Here is a 21,360-nt window from a genome sequence, read left to right as displayed (position 1 = left end):
AATGCCACGAGATGTGCATCGGAAACTACTACTGGTCTTCCCGGGAACGATCAAAGCGTAGACTGTTTGAGACATTACTCCCATGGAGGAATGTGCGCATAGTGACTGTTGTATTCAATCCCGATGCAATTTCTGTGTTTTATCAACACTCTGATACTAAACAGATTACAGAATGCCTCCAAATGTGCATCGGAAACTACTACTGGTCTTCCAGGGAACGATCAAAGCGTAAACTCTTTGAGACATTACTCCCATGGAGGAAAGTGCGCATGGTGACTGTTGTATTCAATCCCGATGCACTTTCTGTGTTTCATCAACACTCTGATAGTCCACAGATTACAGAATGCCACGAGATGTGCATCGGAAACTACTACTGGTCTTCCCGGGAACGATCAAAGTGTAAACTGTTTGAGACATTACTTTCATGGAGGAATGTGCTCATGGTGATTGTTGTATTCAATCCCGATGCAATTTCTATGTTTCATCAACAGTCTGATAGTCCACAGATTACAGAATGCCTCCAGATGTTAATCGGAAACTACTACTGGTCTTCCCGGGAACGATCAATGCGTAGACTGTTTCAGACTTTACTCCCATGGAGGAAAGTGCGGATGGTGACTGTTTTATTCAATCCCGATACAATTTCTGTGTTTCATCAACTGTCTGATACTCCACAGATTACGGAATGCCTCCAGATGGGCATCGGAAACTACTACTGGTCTTCCAGGGAACGATCAAAGCGTAGACTGTTTGAGACATTACTGCCATGGAGGAAAGTGTGCATGGTGACTGTTGTATTCAATCCCGATGCAATTTCTGTGTTTCATCAACACTCTGATAGTCCACAGATTACAGAATGCCTCCAGATGTTAATCGGAAACCTCTACTGGTCTTCCAGGGAACGATCAAATTGTAGAGTGTTTGAGACATTACTCCCATGGAGGAATGTGCGCATAGTGACTGTTGTATTCAATCCCGATGCAATTTCTGTATTTTATCAACACTCTGATACTCCACAGATTACAGACTGCCTCCAAATGTGCATCGGAAACTACTACTGGCCTTCCAGGGAACGATCAAAGCGTAAACTCTTTGAGACATTACTCCCATGGAGGAAAGTGCGCATGGTGACTGTTGTATTCAATCCCGATGCATTTTCTGTGTTTCATCAACACTCTGATAGTCCACAGAATACAGAATGCCACGAGATGTGCATCGGAAACTACTACTGGTCTTCCCGGGAACGATCAAAGTGTAGACTGTTTGAGATATTACTCCCATGGAGGAAAGTGCGCATGGTGACTGTTGTATTCAATCCCGATGCAATTTCTGTGTTTCATCAACACTCGGATACTCCACAGATTACAGAACGCCTCCAGATGTGAAGTTGAAACTACTACTGGCGTTCCAGTGAACGATCAAAGCGTAGACTGTTTGAGACATTACTTTTATGGAGGAATGTGCTCATGGTGATTGTTGTATTCAATCCCGATTCAATTTCTATGTTTCATCAACACTCTGATAGTCCACAGATTACAGAATGCCTCCAGATGTTAATCGGAAGCTACTACTGGTCTTCCCGGGAACGATCAAAGCGTAGACTGTTTCAGACATTACTCCCACGGAGGAAAGTGCGGATGGTGACTGTTTTATTCAATCCCGATACAATTTCTGTGTTTCATCAACTCTCTGATACTCCACAGATTACAGAATGCCTTCAGATGGGCATCTGAAACTACTACTGGTCTTCCAAGGAACGATCAAAGCGTAGACTGTTTGAGACATTACTGCCATGGAGGAAATTGTGCATGGTTACTGTTGTATTCAATCCCAATGCAATCCGTGTTTCATCAACACTCTGATAGTCCACAGATTACAGAATGCCTCCAGATGTTAATCGGAAACTACTACTGGTCTTTCCGGGAACGATCAAAGCGTAGACTGTTTCAGACATTACTCCCATGGAGGAAAGTCCGGATGGTGACTGTTTCATTCAATCCCGATACAATTTCTGTGTTTCATCAACTCTCTGATACTCCACAGATTACAGAATGCCTCCAGATGTGCTTCGGAAACTACTACTGCTCTTCCAGCGAACGATCAAATTGTAGAGTGTTTGAGACATTACTCCCATGGAGGAATGTGCGCATAGTGACTGTTGTATTCTATCCCGATGCAATTTTTGTGTTTTATCAACACTCTGATACTCCACAGATTACAGATTGTCTCCAAATGTGCATCGGAAACTACTACTGGTCTTCCAGGGAACGATCAAAGCGTAAACTCTTTGAGACATTACTCCCATGGACGAAAGTGCGCATGCTGACTGTTGTATTCATTCCCGATACATTTTCTGTGTTTTATCAACACTCTGATAGTCCACAGATTACAGAATGCCACGAGATGTGCATCGGAAACTACTACTGGTCTTCCCGGGAACGATCAAAGCGTAGACTGTTAGAGACATTACTCCCATGGAGGAATGTGCGCATAGTGACTGTTGTATTCAATCCCAATGCAATATCTGTGTTTTATCAACACTCTGATACTCCACAGATTACAGAATGCCTCCAAATGTGCATCGGAAACTACTACTGGTCTTCCCGGGAACGCTCAAAGTGTAGACTGTTTGAGACAATACTCCCATGGAGGAAAGTGCGCATGGTGACTGTTGTATTCAATCCCGATGCATTTTCTGTGTTTCATCAACACTCTGATACTCCACAGATTACAGAAAGCCTCCAGATGTTCATCGGAAACTACTACTGGTCTTCCAGGGAACGATCAAAACGTAGACTGTTTGGGACATTACTCCCATGGAGGAAAGTGCGCATGGTGACTGTTGTATTCAATCCCGATGCAATTTCTGTGTTTCATCAACACTCTGATAGACCACAGATTACAGAATGCCTCCAGATGTTAATCGGAAACAACTACTGGTCTTCCAGGGAACGATCAAATTGTAGAGTGTTTGAGACATTACTCCCATGGAGGAATGTGCGCATAGTGACTGTTGTATTCAATCCCGATGCAATTTCTGTGTTTCATCAACACTCGGATACTCCACAGATTACAGAACGCCTCCAGATGTGAAGTTGAAACTACTACTGGCGTTCCAGTGAACGATCAAAGCGTAGACTGTTTGAGACATTACTTTTATGGAGGAATGTGCTCATGGTGATTGTTGTATTCAATCCCGATTCAATTTCTATGTTTCATCAACACTCTGATAGTCCACAGATTACAGAATGCCTCCAGATGTTAATCGGAAGCTACTACTGGTCTTCCCGGGAACGATCAAAGCGTAGACTGTTTCAGACATTACTCCCACGGAGGAAAGTGCGGATGGTGACTGTTTTATTCAATCCCGATACAATTTCTGTGTTTCATCAACTCTCTGATACTCCACAGATTACAGAATGCCTTCAGATGGGCATCTGAAACTACTACTGGTCTTCCAAGGAACGATCAAAGCGTAGACTGTTTGAGACATTACTGCCATGGAGGAAATTGTGCATGGTTACTGTTGTATTCAATCCCAATGCAATCCGTGTTTCATCAACACTCTGATAGTCCACAGATTACAGAATGCCTCCAGATGTTAATCGGAAACTACTACTGGTCTTTCCGGGAACGATCAAAGCGTAGACTGTTTCAGACATTACTCCCATGGAGGAAAGTCCGGATGGTGACTGTTTCATTCAATCCCGATACAATTTCTGTGTTTCATCAACTCTCTGATACTCCACAGATTACAGAATGCCTCCAGATGTGCTTCGGAAACTACTACTGCTCTTCCAGCGAACGATCAAATTGTAGAGTGTTTGAGACATTACTCCCATGGAGGAATGTGCGCATAGTGACTGTTGTATTCTATCCCGATGCAATTTTTGTGTTTTATCAACACTCTGATACTCCACAGATTACAGATTGTCTCCAAATGTGCATCGGAAACTACTACTGGTCTTCCAGGGAACGATCAAAGCGTAAACTCTTTGAGACATTACTCCCATGGACGAAAGTGCGCATGCTGACTGTTGTATTCATTCCCGATACATTTTCTGTGTTTTATCAACACTCTGATAGTCCACAGATTACAGAATGCCACGAGATGTGCATCGGAAACTACTACTGGTCTTCCCGGGAACGATCAAAGCGTAGACTGTTAGAGACATTACTCCCATGGAGGAATGTGCGCATAGTGACTGTTGTATTCAATCCCAATGCAATATCTGTGTTTTATCAACACTCTGATACTCCACAGATTACAGAATGCCTCCAAATGTGCATCGGAAACTACTACTGGTCTTCCCGGGAACGCTCAAAGTGTAGACTGTTTGAGACAATACTCCCATGGAGGAAAGTGCGCATGGTGACTGTTGTATTCAATCCCGATGCATTTTCTGTGTTTCATCAACACTCTGATACTCCACAGATTACAGAAAGCCTCCAGATGTTCATCGGAAACTACTACTGGTCTTCCAGGGAACGATCAAAACGTAGACTGTTTGGGACATTACTCCCATGGAGGAAAGTGCGCATGGTGACTGTTGTATTCAATCCCGATGCAATTTCTGTGTTTCATCAACACTCTGATAGACCACAGATTACAGAATGCCTCCAGATGTTAATCGGAAACAACTACTGGTCTTCCAGGGAACGATCAAATTGTAGAGTGTTTGAGACATTACTCCCATGGAGGAATGTGCGCATAGTGACTGTTGTATTCAATCCCGATGCAATTTCTGTGTTTTATCAACACTCTGATACTCCACAGATTACAGAATGCCTCCAAATGTGCATCGGAAACTACTACTGGTCTTCCAGGGAACGATCAAAGCGTAAACTCTTTGAGACATTACTCCCATGGAGGAAAGTGCGCATGGTGACTGTTGTATTCAATCCCGATGCATTTTCTGTGTTTCATCAACACTCTGATAGTCCACAGATTACAGAATGCCACGAGATGTGCATCGGAAACTACTACTGGTCTTCCCGGGAACGATCAAAGCGTAGAATGTTTGAGACATTACTCCCATGGAGGAATGTGCGCATAGTGACTGTTGTATTCAATCCCGATGCAATTTCTGTGTTTTATCAACACTCTGATACTAAACAGATTACAGAAAGCCTCCAGATGTTCATCGGAAACTACTACTGGTCTTCCAGGGAACGATCAAAACGTAGAATGTTTGGGACATGACTCCCATGGAGGAAAGTGCGCATGGTGACTGTTGTATTCAATCCCGATGCAATTTCTGGGTTTCATCAACACTCTGATCGACCACAGATTACAGAATGCATCCAGATGTTAATCGGAAACTACTACTGGTCTTCCCGGGAACGATCAAAGTGTAGACTGTTAGAGATATTACTCCCATGGAGGAAAGTGCGCATGGTGACTGTTGTAATCAATCCCAATGCAATTTCTGTGTTTCATCAACACTCTGATACTCCACAGATTACAGAATGCCTCCAGATGTGCAGTTGAAACTACTACAGGCCTTCCACTGAACGATCAAAGCGTAGACTATTTGAGACATTGCTCCTATGGAGGAAACTGCGCATGGAGAATGTTGTATTCAATCCCGATGCAGTTTCTGTGTTTCATCAACACTCTGATAGTCCACAGATTACAGGATGCCTCCAGATGTTAATCGGAAACTACTACTGGTCTTCCAGGGAACGATCAAAGCGTAGACTGTTTGAGACATTACTTTTATGGAGGAATGTGCTCATGGTGATTGTTGTATTCAATCCCGATGCAATTTCTATGTTTCATCAACAGTCTGATAGTCCACAGATTACAGAATGCCTCCAGATGTTAATCGGAAACTACTACTGGTCTTCCCGGGAACGATCAATGCGTAGACTGTTTCAGACTTTATTTCCATGGAGGAAAGTGCGGATGGTGACTGTTTTATTCAATCCCGATACAATTTCTGTGTTTCATCAACTCTCTGATACTCCACAGATTACGGAATGCCTCCAGATGGGCATCGGAAACTACTACTGGTCTTCCAGGGAACGATCAAAGCGTAGACTGTTTGAGACATTACTGCCATGGAGGAAAGTGTGCATGGTGACTGTTGTATTCAATCCCGATGCAATTTCTGTGTTTCATCAACACTCTGATACTCCACAGATTACAGAATGCCTCCAGATGTGAAGTTGAAACTACTACTGGCCTTCCACTGAACGATCAAAGCGTACACTGTTTGAGACATTACTTTTATGGAGGAATGTGCTCATGGTGATTGTTGTATTCAATCCCGATTCAATTTCTATGTTTCATCAACACTCTGATAGTCCACAGATTACAGAATGCCTCCAGATGTTAATCGGAAACTACTACTGGTCTTCCCGGGAACGATCAAAGCGTAGACTGTTTCAGACATTACTCCCACGGAGGAAAGTGCGGATGGTGACTCTTTTATTCAATCCCGATACAATTTCTGTGTTTCATCAACTCTCTGATACTCCACAGATTACAGAATGCCTTCAGATGGGCATCTGAAACTACTACTGGTCTTCCAGGGAACGATCAAAGCGTAGACTGTTTGAGACATTACTGCCATGGAGGAAATTGTGCATGGTGACTGTTGTATTCAATCCCAATGCAATCTGTGTTTCATCAACACTCTGATAGTCCACAGATTACAGAATGCCTCCAGATGTTAATCGGAAACTCTTACTGGTCATCCAGGGAACGATCAAAGCGTAGACTGTTTGGGACATTACTCCCATGGAGGAAAGTGCGCATGGTGACTATTGTATTCAATCCCGATGCAATTTCTGTGTTTCATCAATACTCTGATAGTCCACAGATTACAGAATGCCACCAGATGTGCATAGGAAATACTACTGGCCTTCCAGGGAACGATCAATGCGTAGACTGCTTGAGAATTACTCCTATGGGGGAAAGTGCGCATTGTGACTGTTGTATTCAATCCCGAAGCAATTTCTGTGTTTCATCAACACTCTGATAGTCCACAGATTACAGAATGCCTCCAGATGTGCATCAGAAACTACTACTGGTCTTCCAGGGAACGATCAAGGCGTAGACTGTTTGAGACATTACTCAAATGGAGGAAGGTGCACATGGTGAGTGTTGTATTCAATCCCGATACAATTTCTATGTTGCATCAACACTCTGATAGTCCACAGATTACAGAATGCATCCAGATGTGCATCGGAAACTACTACTGGTCTTCCAGGGAACGATCAAAGCGTAGACTGTTTGGGACATTACTCCTATGGAGGAAAGTGCGCATGGTGACTGTTGTATTCAATCCCGATGCAATTTCTGTGTTGCATCAACACTCTGAAAGTCCACAGATTACAGAATGCCTCCAGATGTGCATCGGAAAGTAATACTGGTCTTTCCGGGAACGATCAAAGCGTAGACTGCTTGAGACATTACTCCCATGGAGGAAAGTGAGCATGGTGACTGTTTTATTCAATCCCGAGGCAATTACTGTGTTTCATCAACACTCTGATAGTCTAGACATTACAGAAAGCCACCAGAAGTGCATCGGAAACTACTACTGGTCTTCCAGGGAACAATCAAAGCGTAGATTGTTTGAGAAATTACTCCCTTGGAGGGAAGTGCGCATGGTGACTGTTGTATTCAATCCCGATGCATTTTCTGTGTTTCATCAACACTCTGATACACCACAGATTACAGAAAGCCTTCAGATGTTCATCGGAAACTACTACTGGTCATCCAGGGAACGATCAAAACGTTGACTGTTTGGGACATTACTCCCATGGAGGAAAGTGCGCATAGTGACTGTTGTATTCAATCCCGATGCAATTTCTGTGTTTCATCAACACTCTGATAGTCCACAGATTACAGAATGCCTCCAGATGTTAATCGGAAACTACTAGTGGTCTTCCCAGGAACGATCAAGGCGTAGACTGTTTCAGACATTACTCCCATGGAGGAAAGTGCAGATGGTGACTGTTTTATTCAATCCCGATTCAATTTCGGTGTTTCATCAACACTCTAATAGTCCACAGATTACAGAGTGCCTCCAGATGTTAATCGGAAACTTGTACTGGTCTTCCAGGGAACGATCAAATTGTAGAGTGTTTGAGACATTACTCCCATGGAGGAATGTGCGCATAGTGACTGTTGTATTCAATCGCAATGCAATTTTTGTGTTTTATCAACACTCTGATACTCCACAGATTACAGAATGCCTCCAAATGTGCATCGGAAACTACTACTGGTCTTCCAGGGAACGATCAAAGCGTAAACTCTTTGAGACATTACTCCCATGGAGGAAAGTGCGCATGGTGACTGTTGTATTCAATCCCGATGCATTTTCTGTGTTTCATCAACACTCTGATACTCCAGAGATTACAGAAAGCCTCCAGATGTTCATCGGAAACTACTACTGGTCTTCCAGGGAACGATCAAAACGTATACTGTTTGGGACATTACTCCCATGGAGGAAAGTGCGCATGGTGACTGTTGTATTCAATCCCGAAGCAATTTCTGTGTTTCATCAACACTCTGATAGTCCACAGATTACAGAATGCCTCCAGATGTGCATCGGAAACTACTACTGGACTTCCAGGGAACGATCAAAGCGTAGACTCTTTGAGACATTACTCAAATGGAGGAAGGTGCACATGGTGAGTGTTGTATTCAATCCCGATACAATTTCTGTGTTTCATCAACACTCAGATAGTCCACAGATTACAGAATGCATCCAGATGTGCATCGGAAACTACTACTGGTCTTCCAGGGAACGATCAAAGCGTAGACTGTTTGGGACATTACTCCCATATAGGAAAGTGCGCATGGTGACTGTTTTATTCAATCCCGATGCAATTTCTGTGTTTCATCAACACACTGATAGTCCACAGATTACGGAATGCCTCCAGATGTGCATCGGAAACTACTACTTGTCTTCCAGGGAACGAATAAAGCGTAGACTGTTTGAGACATTGCTTTTATGGAAGAAACAGCGCATGGTGACTGTTGTATTCAATCCCGATGGAATTTCTGTGTTTCATCAACACTCTGATAGTCCACAGATTACAGAATGCCTCCAGATGTGCATCGGAAACTACTACTGGTCTTTCTGGGAACGATCAAAGCGTAGACTGCTTGAGACATTACTCCCATGGAGGAAAGTGAGCATGGTGACTGTTTTATTCAATCCCGAGGAAATTACTGTGTTTCATCAACACTCTGATAGTCTAGACATTACAGAATGCCACCAGAAATGCATCAGAAACTACTACTGGTCTTCCAGGGAACGATCAAAGCGTAGATTGTTTGAGACATTACTCCCTTGGAGGAAAGTGCGCATGGTGACTGTTGTATTCAATCCCGATGCATTTTCTGTGTTTCATCAACACTCTGATACTCCACAGATTTTAGAAAGCCTTCAGATGTTCTTCGGAAACTACTACTGGTCTTCCAGGGAACGATCAAAACGTTGACTGTTTGGGACATTACTCCCATGGAGGAAAGTGCGCATGGTGATTGTTGTATTCAATCCCGATGCAATTTCTGTGTTTCATCAACACTCTGATAGTCCACAGATTACAGACTGCCTCCAGATGTTAATCGGAAACTACTACTGGTCTTCCCGGGAACGATCAAAGCGTAGACTGTTTCAGACATTACTCCCATGGAGGAAAGTGCGGATGGTGACTGTTTTATTCAATCCCGATACAATTTCTGTGTTTCATCAACTCTCTGATACTCCACAGATTACAGAATGCCTCCAGATGTTAATCGGAAACTTCTACTGCTCTTCCAGGGAGCAATCAAATTGTAGAGTGTTTGAGACATTACTCCCATGGAGGAATGTGCGCATAGTGACTGTTGTATTCAATCCCGATGCAATTTTTATGTTTTATCAACACTCTGATACTCCACAGATTACAGAATGCCTGCAAATGTGCATCGGAAACTACTACTGGTCTTCCAGGGAACGATCAAAGCGTAAACTCTTTGAGACATTACTCACATGGAGCAAAGTGCGCATGGTGACTGTTGTATTCAATCCCGATGCATTTTCTGTGTTTCATAAACACTCTGATAGCCCACAGATTACAGAATGCCACGAGATGTGCATCGGAAACTACTACTGGTCTTCCCAAGAACGATCAAAGCGTAGACTGTTAGAGACATTACTCCCATGGAGGAATGTGCGCATGGTGACTGTCGTATTCAATCCCGATGCAATTTCTGTGTTTCATCAACACTCTGATACTTCACAGATTACAGAAAGCCTCCAGATGTTCATCGGAAACTACTACTGGTCTTCCAGGGAACGATCAAAACGTAGACTGTTTGGGACATTACTCCCATGGAGGAAAGTGCGCATGGTGACTGTTGTATTCAATCCCGATGCAATTTCTGTGTTTCATCAACACTCTGATAGACCACAGATTACAGAAAGCCTCCAGATGTTAATCGGAAACTACTACTGGTCTTCCCGGGAACGATCAAAGCGTAGACTGTTTCAGACATTACTCCCATGGATGAAAGTGTGGATGGTGACTGTTTTATTCAATCCCGAAACGAAATCTGTGTTTCATCAACTCTCTGATCCTCCACAGATTACAGAATGCCTCCAGATGTGCATCGGAAACTACTACTGGTCTTCCAGGGAACGATCAAAGCGTAGACTGTTTGAGACATTACTGCCATGGTAAAAAGTGTGCATGGTGACTGTTGTATTCAATCCCGATGCAATTTCTGTGTTTCATCAACACTCTGATAGTCCACAGATTACAGAATGCCTCCAGATGTTAATCGGAAACTTCTACTGGTCTTCCAGGGAACGATCAAATTGTAGAGTGTTTGAGACATTACTCCCATTGAGGAATGTGCGCATAGTGACTATTGTATTCAATCCCGATGCAATTTCTGTGTTTTATCAACACTCTGATAGTCCACAGATTACAGAATGCCACGAGATGTGCATCGGAAACTACTACTGGTCTTCCCGGGAACGATCAAAGTGTAGACTGTTAGAGATATTACTCCCATGGAGGAATGTGCGCATAGGGACTGTTGTATTCAATCCCGATGCAATTTCTGTGTTTCATCAACTCTCTGATACTCCACAGATTACGGAATGCCTCCGGATGGGCATCGGAAACTACTACTGGTCTTCCAGGGAACGATCAAAGCGTAGACTGTTTGATACATTACTGCCATGGAGGAAAGTGTGCATGGTGACTGTTGTATTCAATCCCGATGCAATTTCTGTGTTTCATCAACACTCTGATAGTCCACAGATTACAGAATGCCTCCAGATGTTAGTCGGAAACTTCTACTGGTCTTCCAGGGAACGATCAAATTGTAGAGTGTTTGAGACATTACTCCCATGGAGGAATGTGCGCATAGTGACTGTTGTATTCAATCCCGATGCAATTTCTGTGTTTTATCAACACTCTGATACTCCACAGATTACAGAATGCCTCCAAATGTGCATCGGAAACTACTACTGGTCTTCCAGGGAACGATAAAAGCGTAAACTCTTTGAGACATTACTCCCATGGAGGAAAGTGTGCATGGTGACTGTTGTATTCAATCCCGATGCATTTTCTGTGTTTCATCAACACGCTGATAGTCCACAGACTACAGAATGCCACGAGATGTGCATCTGAAACTACTACTGGTCTTTCAGGGAATGATCAAAGCGTAAACTCATTGAGACATTACTCCCATGGAGGAAAGTGCGCATGGTGACTGTTGTATTCAATCCCGATGCATTTTCTGTGTTTCATCAACACTCTGATACTCCACAGATTACAGAAAGCCTCCAGATGTTCATCGGAAACTACAACTGGTCTTCCAGGGAACGATCAGAACGTAGACTGTTTGGGACATTAGTCCCATGGAGGAAAGTGCGCATGGTGACTGTTGTATTCAATCCCGAAGCAATTTCTGTGTTTCATCAACACTCTGATAGTCCACAGATTACAGAATGCCTCCAGATGTGTATCGGAAACTACTACTGGTCTTCCAAGGAACGATCAAAGCGTAGACTGTTTGAGACAAACTCAAATGGAGGAAGGTGCACATGGTGAGTGTTGTATTCAATCCCGATACAATTTCTGTGTTTCATCAACACTCTGATAGTCCACAGATTACAGAATGCATCCAGATGTGCATCGGAAACTACTACTGGTCTTCCAGGGAACGATCAAAGCGTAGACTGTTTGGGACATTAGTCCCATATAGGAAAGTGCGCATGGTGACTGTTGTATTCAATCCCGATGCAATTCCTGTGTTGCATCAACACTCTGATAGTCCACAGATTACAGAATGACTCCAGATGTTAATCGGAAACTACTACTGGTCTTCCTGGAAACGATCAAAGCGTAGACTGTTTCAGACATTACACCCATGGAGGAAAGTGCGGATGGTGACTGTTTTATTCAATCCCGATGCAATTTCTGTGTTTCATCAACACTCTGATAGTCCACAGATTACAGATCGCCTCCAGATGTGCATCGGAAACTACTACTTGTCTTCCAGGGAACGAATAAAGCGTAGACTGTTTGAGACAATGCTTTTATGGAAGAAACAGCGCATGGTGACTGTTGTATTCAATCCCGATGGAATTTCTGTGTTTCATCAACACTCTGATAGTCCACAGATTACAGAATGCCTCCAGATGTGCATCGGAAACTACTACTGGTCTTCCAGGGAACGATCAAAGCGTAGACTGCTTGAGACATTACTCCCATGGAGGAAAGTGAGCATGGTGACTGTTGTATTCAATCCCGAGGCAATTACTGTGTTTCATCAACACTCTGATAGTCTAGACATTACAGAATGCCACCAGAAGTGCATCGGAAACTACTACTGGTCTTCCAGGGAACGATCAAAGCGTAGATTGTTTGAGACATTACTCCCTTGGAGGAAAGTTCGCATGGTGACTGTTGTATTCAATCCCGATGCATTTTCTGTGTTTCATCAACACTCTGATACTCAACAGATTTTAGAAAGCCTTCAGATGTTCATCGGAAACTACTACTGGTCTTCCAGGGAACGATCAAAACGTTGACTGTTTGGGACATTACTCCCATGGAGGAAAGTGCGCATGGTGACTGTTGTATTCAATCCCGATGCAATTTCTGTGTTTCATCAACACTCTGATAGTCCACAGATTACAGAATGCCTCCAGATGTTAATCGGAAACTACTACTGGTCTTCCCGGGAACGATCAAAGCGTAGACTGTTTCAGACATTACTCCCATGGAGGAAAGTGCGAATGGTGACTGTTTTATTCAATCCCGATACAATTTCTGTGTTTGATCAACTCTCTGATACTCCACAGATTACAGAATGCCTCCAGATGGGCATCGGAAACTACTACTGGTCTTCCAGGGAACGATCAAACTGTAGACTGTTTGAGACATTACTGCCATGGAGGAAAGTGTGCATGGTGACCGTTGTATTCAATCCCAATGCAACTTCTGTGTTTCATCAACACTCTGATAGTCCACATATTACAGAATGCCTCCAGATGTTAATCGGAAACTTCTACTGCTCTTCCAGGGAACGATCAAATTGTAGAGTGATTGAGACATTACTCCCATGGAGGAATGTGCGCATAGTGACTGTTGTATTCAATCCCGATGCAATTTTTATGTTTTATCAACACTCTGATACTCCACAGATTACAGAATGCCTCCAGATGGGCATCGGAAAGTACTACTGGTCTTCCAGGGAACGATCAAACTGTAGACTGTTTGAGACATTACTCCCATGGAGGAATGTGCGCATAGTGACTGTTGTATTAAATCCCGATGCAATTTTTATGTTTTATCAACACTCTGATACTCCACAGATTACAGAATGCCTCCAAATGTGCATCGGAAACTACTACTGGTCTTCCAGGGAACGATCAAAGCGTAAACTCTTTGGGACATTACTCCCATGGAGGAAAGTGCGCATGCTGACTGTTGTATTCAATCCCGATGCATTTTCTGTGTTTCATCAACACTCTGATACTCCACAGATTACAGAAAGCCTCCAGATGTTCATCGGACACTACTACTGGTCTTCCAGGGAACGATCAAAACGTAGACTGTTTGGGACATTACTCCCATGGAGGAATGTGCGTATGGTGACTGATGTATTCAATCCCTATGCAATTTCTGTGTTTCATCAACACTCTGATAGACCACAGATTACAGAATGCCTCCAGATGTTAATCGGAAACTACTACTGGTCTTCCCGGGAACGATCAAAGCGTAGACTGTTTGAGACATACCTCCCGTGGAGGAAAGTGCGCATGGTGACTGTTGTATTCATTCCCGATGCAATTTCTGTGTTTCATCAACACTCTGATAGTCCACAGATTACAGAATGCCTCCAGATGTTAATCGGAAACTTCTACTGGTCTTCCAGGGAACGATCAAATTGTAGAGTGTTTGAGACATTACTCCCATGGAGAAATGTGCGCATAGTGACTATTGTATTCAATCCCGATGCAATTTCTGTGTTTTATCAACACTCTGATAGTTCACAGATTACAGAATGCCACGAGATGTGCATCGGAAACTACTACTGGTCTTCCCGGGAACGATCAAAGTGTAGACTGTTAGAGATATTACTCCCATGGAGGAATGTGCGCATAGTGACTGTTGTATTCAATCCCGATGCAATTTCTGTGTTTCATCAACACTCTGATACTCCACAGCTTACAGAATGCCTCCAGATGTGCAGTTGAAACTACTACAGGCCTTCCACTGAACGATCAAAGCGTAGACTGTTTGAGACATTACTCCTATGGAGGAAACTGCGCATGGAGAATGTTGTATTCAATCCCGATGCAGTTTCTGTGTTTCATCAACACTCTGATAGTCCACAGATTACAGGATGCCTCCAGATGTTAATCGGAAACTACTGCTGGTCTTCCAGGGAACGATCAAAGCGTAGACTGTTTGAGACATTACTTTTATGGAGGAATGTGCTCATGGTGATAGTTGTATTCAATCCCGATGCAATTTCTATGTTTCATCAACACTCTGATAGTCCACAGATTACAGAATGCCTCCAGATGATAATCGGAAACTACTACTGGTCTTCCCGGGAACGATCAATGCGTAGACTGTTTCAGACTTTAATCCCATTTAGGAAAGTTCAAATGGTGACTGTTTTATTTAATCCCGATACAATTTCTGTGTTTCATCAACTCTCTGATACTCCACAGATTACGGAATGCCTCCAGATGGGCATCGGAAACTACTACTGGTCTTCCAGGGAACGATCAAAGCGTAGACTGTTTGATACATTACTGCCATGGAGGAAAGTTTGCATGGTGACTGTTGTATTCAATCCCGATGCAATTTCTGTGTTTCATCAACACTCTGATAGTCCACAGACTACAGAATGCCTCCAGACGTTAATCGGAAACTTCTACTGGTCTTCCAGGGAACGATCAAATTGTAGAGCGTTTGAGACATTACTCCCATGGAGGAATGTGCGCATAGTGACTGTTGTATTCAATCCCGATGCAATTTCTGTGTTTTATCAACACTCTGATACTCCACAGATTACAGAATGCCTCCAAATGTGCATCGGAAACTACTACTGGTCTTCCAGGGAACGATCAAAGCGTAAACTCTTTCAGACATTACTCCCATGGAGGAAATTGCGCATGGTGACTGTTGTATTCAATCCCGATGCATTTTCTGTGTTTCATCAACACTCTGATAGTCCACAGATTACAGAATGCCACGAGATATGCATCGGAAACTACTACTGGTCTTCCCGGGAACGATCAAAGCGTAGACTGTTTGAAACATTACTCCTATGGAGGAATGTGCGCATAGAGACTGTTGTATTCAATCCCGATGTAATATCTGTGTTTTATCAACACTCTGATACTCCACAGATTACAGAATGCCTCCAGATGTGCAGTTGAAACTCCTACTGGCCTTCCAGGGAACGATCAAAGCGTAAACTCTTTGAGACATTACTCCCATGGAGGAAAGTGCGCATGGTGACTGTTGTATTCAATCCCGTTGCATTTTCTGTGTTTCATCAACACTCTGATAGTCCACAGATTACAGAATGCCACGAGATGTGCATCGGAAACTACTACTGGTCTTCCCGGGAAGGATCAAAGTGTAGTCTGTTTGACATATTACTCCCATGGAGGAAAGTGAGCATGGTGACTGTTGTATTCAATCCCGATGCAATTTCTGTGTTTCATCAACACTCTGATAGTCCACAGATTACAGAATGCCACGAGATGTGCATCGGAAACTACTACTAGTCTTCCCGGAAACGATCAAAGCGTAGACTGTTTGAGACATTACTCCCATGGAGGAATGTGCGCATTGTGACTGTTGTATTCAATCCCGATGCAATTTCTGTGTTTTATCAACACTCTGATACTCCACAGATTACAGAATGCCTCCAAATGTGCATCGGAAACTACTACTGGTCTTCCAGGGAACGATCAAAGCGTAAACTCTTTCAGACATTACTCCTTTGGAGGAAATTGCGCATGGTGACTGTTGTATTCAATCCCGATGCATTTTCTGTGTTTCATCAACACTCTGATAGTCCACAGATTACAGAATGCCACGAGATGTGCATCGGAAACTACTACTGGTCTTCCCGGGAACGATCAAAGCGTAGACTGTTAGAGACATTACTCCCATGGACAAATGTGCGCATAGTGACTGTTGTATTCAATCCCAATGCAATTTCTGTGTTTTACCAACACTCTGATACTCCACAGATTACAGAATGCCTCCAAATGTGCATCGGAAACTACTACTGGTCTTCCTGGGAACGATGAAAGTGTAGACTGTTTGAGACATTACTCTTATGGAGGAATGTGCGCATGGTGACTGTTGTATTCAATCCCGATGCATTTTCTGTGTTTCATCAACCCTCTGATACTCCACAGATTACAGAAAGCCTCCAGATGTTCATCGGAAACTACTACTGGTCTTCCAGGGAACGATCAAAACGTAGACTGTTTGGGACATTACTCCCATGGAGGAATGTGCGCATGGTGACTGTTGTATTCAATCCCAATGCAATTTCTGTGTTTCATCAACACTCTGATAGACCACAGATTACAGAATGCCTCCAGATGTTAATCGGAAACTACTACTGGTCGTCCCGGGAACGATCAAAGCGTAGACTGTTTCAGACATTACTCCCATGGAGGAAAGTGCGGATGGTGACTGTTTTATTCAATCCCGAAACAAAATCTGTGTTTCATCAACTCTCTGATACTCCACAGATTACAGAATGCCTCCAGATGGGCATCGGAAACTACTACTGGTCTACCAGGGAACGATCAAAGCGTAGACTGTTTGAGACATTACTGCCATGGTGGAAAGTGTGCATGGTGACTGTTGTATTCAATCCCGATGCAATTTCTGTGTTTCATCAACACTCTGATAGACCACAGATTACAGAATGCCTCCAGATGTTAATCGGAAACTACTACTGGTCTTCCAGGGATCGATCAAAGCGTAGACTGTTTGAGACATTACTTTTATGGAGGAATGTGCTCATGGTGATTGTAGTATTCAATCCCGATGCAATTTCTATGATTCATCAACACTCTGATACTCCACAGATTACAGAATGCCTCCAGATGTGCTGTTGAAACTACTACAGGCCTTCCACTGAACGATCAAAGCGTAGACTGTTTGAGACATTACTCCCATGGAGGAAAGTGCGCATGGTGACTGTTGTATTCAATCCCGATGCATTTTCTGTGTTTCATCAACACTCTGATAGTCCACAGATTACAGAATGCCACGAGATGTGCATCGGAAACCACTACTGGTCTTTACGGGAACGATCAAAGTGTAGACTGTTTGAGATATTACTCCCATGGAGGAAAGTGCGAATGGTGACTGTTGTATTCAATCCCGATGCAATTTCTGTGATTCATCAACACTCTGATAGTCCACAGATTACAGAATGCCACGAGATGTGCATCGGAAACTACTACTGGTCTTCCCGGGAACGATCATAGCGTAGACTGTTTGAGACATTACTCCCATGGAGGAATGTGCGCATTGTGACTGTTGTATTCAATCCCGATGCAATTTCTGTGTTTTATCAACACTCTGATAGTCCACAGATTACAGAATGCCACGAGATGTGCATCGGAAACTACTACTGGTCTTCCCGGAAACGATCAAAGCATAGACCGTTTGAAACATTACTGCCATGGAGGAATGTGCGCATAGTGACTGTTGTATTCAATCCCGATGCAATTTGTGTTTTATCAACACTCTGATACTTCACAGATTACAGAATGCCTCCAGATGTGCAGTTGAAACTACTACTGGCCTTCCAGGGAACGATCAAAGCGTAAACTCTTTGAGACATTACTCCTATGGAGGAAAGTGCGCATGGTGACTGTTGTATTCAATCCCGATGCATTTTCTGTGTTTCATCAACACTCTGATAGTCCACAGATTACAGAATGCCACGAGATGTGCATCGGAAACTACTACTGGTCTTCCCGGGAACGATCAAAGTGTAGACTGTTTGAGATATTACTCCCATGGAGGAAAGTGCGCATGGTGACTGTTGTATTCAATCCCGATGCAATTTCTGTGTTTCATCAACACTCTGATACTCCACAGATTACAGAATGCCTCCAGATGTGAAGTTGAAACTACTACTGGCCTTCCACTGAACGATCAAAGCGTAGACTGTTTGAGACATTACTTTTATGGAGGAATGTGCTCATGGTGATTGTTGTATTCAATACCGATTCAATTTCTATGTTTCATCAACACTCTGATAGTACACAGATTACAGAATGCCTCCAGATGTTAATCGGAAACTACTACTGGTCTTCCCGGGAACGATCAATGCGTAGACTGTTTCAGACATTACTCCGAAGGAGGAAAGTGCGGATGGTGACTGTTTTATTCAATCCCGATACAATTTCTGTGTTTCATCAACTCTCTGATACTGCACAGATTACGGAATTCCTCCAGATGGGCATCGGAAACTACTACTGTTCTTCCAGGGAACGATCAAAGCGTAGACTGTTTGAGACATTACTGCCATGGAGGAAAGTGTGCATGGTGACTGTTGTATTCAATCCCGATGCAATTTCTCTGTTTCATCAACACTCTGATAGACCACAGATTACAGAATGCCTCCAAATCTGCATCGGAAACTACTACTGGTCTTCCAGGGAACGATCAAAGCGTAAACTCTTTGAGACATTACTCCCATGGAGGAAAGTGCGAATGGTGACTGTTGTATTCAATCCCGATGCAATTTCTGTGTTTTATCAACACTCTGATACTCCACAGATTACAGAATGCCTCCAAATGTGCATCGGAAACTACTACTTGTCTTCCCGGGAACGATCAAAGCGTAGACTGTTTGAGACATTACTACAATGGAGGAAAGATAGCATGGTGAGTGTTTTATTCAATCCGGATGCAATTACTGTGTTTCATTAACACTCTGATAGTCTACAGATTACAGATTGCCACCAGAGGTGCATCGGAAACTACTACTCGTCTTCCAGGGAACGATCAAAGCGTAGATTGTTTGAGACATTACTCCCGTGGAGGAAAGTGGGCATGGTGACTGTTGTATTCACTCCCGATGCATTTTCTGTGTTTCATCAACACTCTGATAGTCCACAGATTACAGAATGCCTCCAGATGTGCATCGGAAACTACTACTGCTCTTCCAGGGAACAATCAAAGCGTAGACTGTTTGAGACATTACTGCCATGGAGGAAAGTGTGCATGGTGACTGTTGTATTCAATCCCAATGCAATTTGTATGTTTCATCACCACTCTGATAGTCCACAGATTACAGAATGCCTCCAAATGTGCATCGGAAAGTACTACTTGTCTTCCAGGGAACGATCAAAGCGTAAACACTTTGAGACATTACTCCCATGGAGGAAAGTGCGCATGGTGACTGTTGTATTCAATCTCGATGCATTTTCTGTGTTTCATCAACACCCTGATAGTCCACAGATTACAGAATGCCACGAGATGTGCATCGGAAACTACTACTGGTCTTCCAGGGAACGATCAAAGCGTAAACTCTTTGAGACATTACTCCCATGGAGGAAACTGCGCATGGAGAATGTTGTATTCAATCCCGAAGCAGTTTCTGTGTTTCATCAACACTCTGATAGTCCACAGATTACAGGATGCCTCCAGATGTTAATCGGAAACTACTACTGATCTTCCAGGGAACGATCAAAGCGTAGGCTGTTTGGGACATTACTTTTATGGAGGAATGTGCTCAGGTGATTGTTGTATTCAATCCCGATGCAATTTCTATGTTTCATCAACACTCTGATAGTCCACAGATTACAGAATGCCTCCAGATGTTAATCGGAAACTACTACTGGTCTTCCCGGGAACGATCAATGCGTAGACTGTTTCAGACATTACTCCCATTTAGGAAAGTGCGGATGGTGACTGTTTTATTCAATCCCGATCGAATTTCTGTGTTTCATCAACTCTCTGATACTCCACAGATTACGGAATGCCTCCAGATGGGCATCGGAAACTACTACTGGTCTTCCAGGGAACGCTCAAAGCGTAGACTGTTTGAGACATTACTGCCATGGAGGAAAGTGTGCATGGTGACTGTTGTATTCAATCCCGATGCAATTTCTGTGTTTCATCAACACTCTGATAGTCCACAAATTACAAAATGCCTCCAGATGTTAATCGGAAACTACTACCTGTCCTCCAGGGAACGATCAAAGCGTAGACTGTTTGGGACATTACTCCCATGAAGGAAAGTGCGCATGGTGACTGTTGTATTCACTCCCGATGCATTTTCTGTGTTTCATCAACACTCTGATAGTCCACAGATTACAGAGTGCCTCCAGATGTGCATCGGAAACTACTACTGCTCTTCCAGGGAACAATCAAAGCGTAGACTGTTTGAGACATTACTGCCATGGAGGAAAGTGTGCATGGTGACTGTTGTATTCAATCCCAATGCAATTTGTATGTTTCATCACCACTCTGATAGTCACCAGATTACAGAATGCCTCCAAATGTGCATCGGAAAGTACTACTTGTCTTCCAGGGAACGATCAAAGCGTAAACACTTTGAGACATTACTCCCATGGAGGAAAGTGCGCATGGTGACTGTTGTATTCAATCCCGATGCATTTTCTGTGTTTCATCAACACCCTGATAGTCCACAGATTACAGAATGCCACGAGATGTGCATCGGAAACTACTGCTGGTCTTCCCGGGAACGATCAAAGCGTAGACTGTTTGAGACATTACTCCCATGGAGGAATGTGTGCATAGTGACTGTTGTATTCAATCCCGATGCAATTTCTGTGTTTTATCAACACTCTGATACTCCACAGATTA

The sequence above is a fragment of the Schistocerca gregaria genome, unplaced genomic scaffold, assembly GCF_023897955.1.
Source record: "Schistocerca gregaria isolate iqSchGreg1 unplaced genomic scaffold, iqSchGreg1.2 ptg000333l, whole genome shotgun sequence".
NCBI lineage: Eukaryota > Metazoa > Arthropoda > Insecta > Orthoptera > Acrididae > Schistocerca > Schistocerca gregaria.
The sequence above is the reverse complement of the archived record's forward strand: the minus strand, read 5'-3'. Positions refer to the sequence as shown.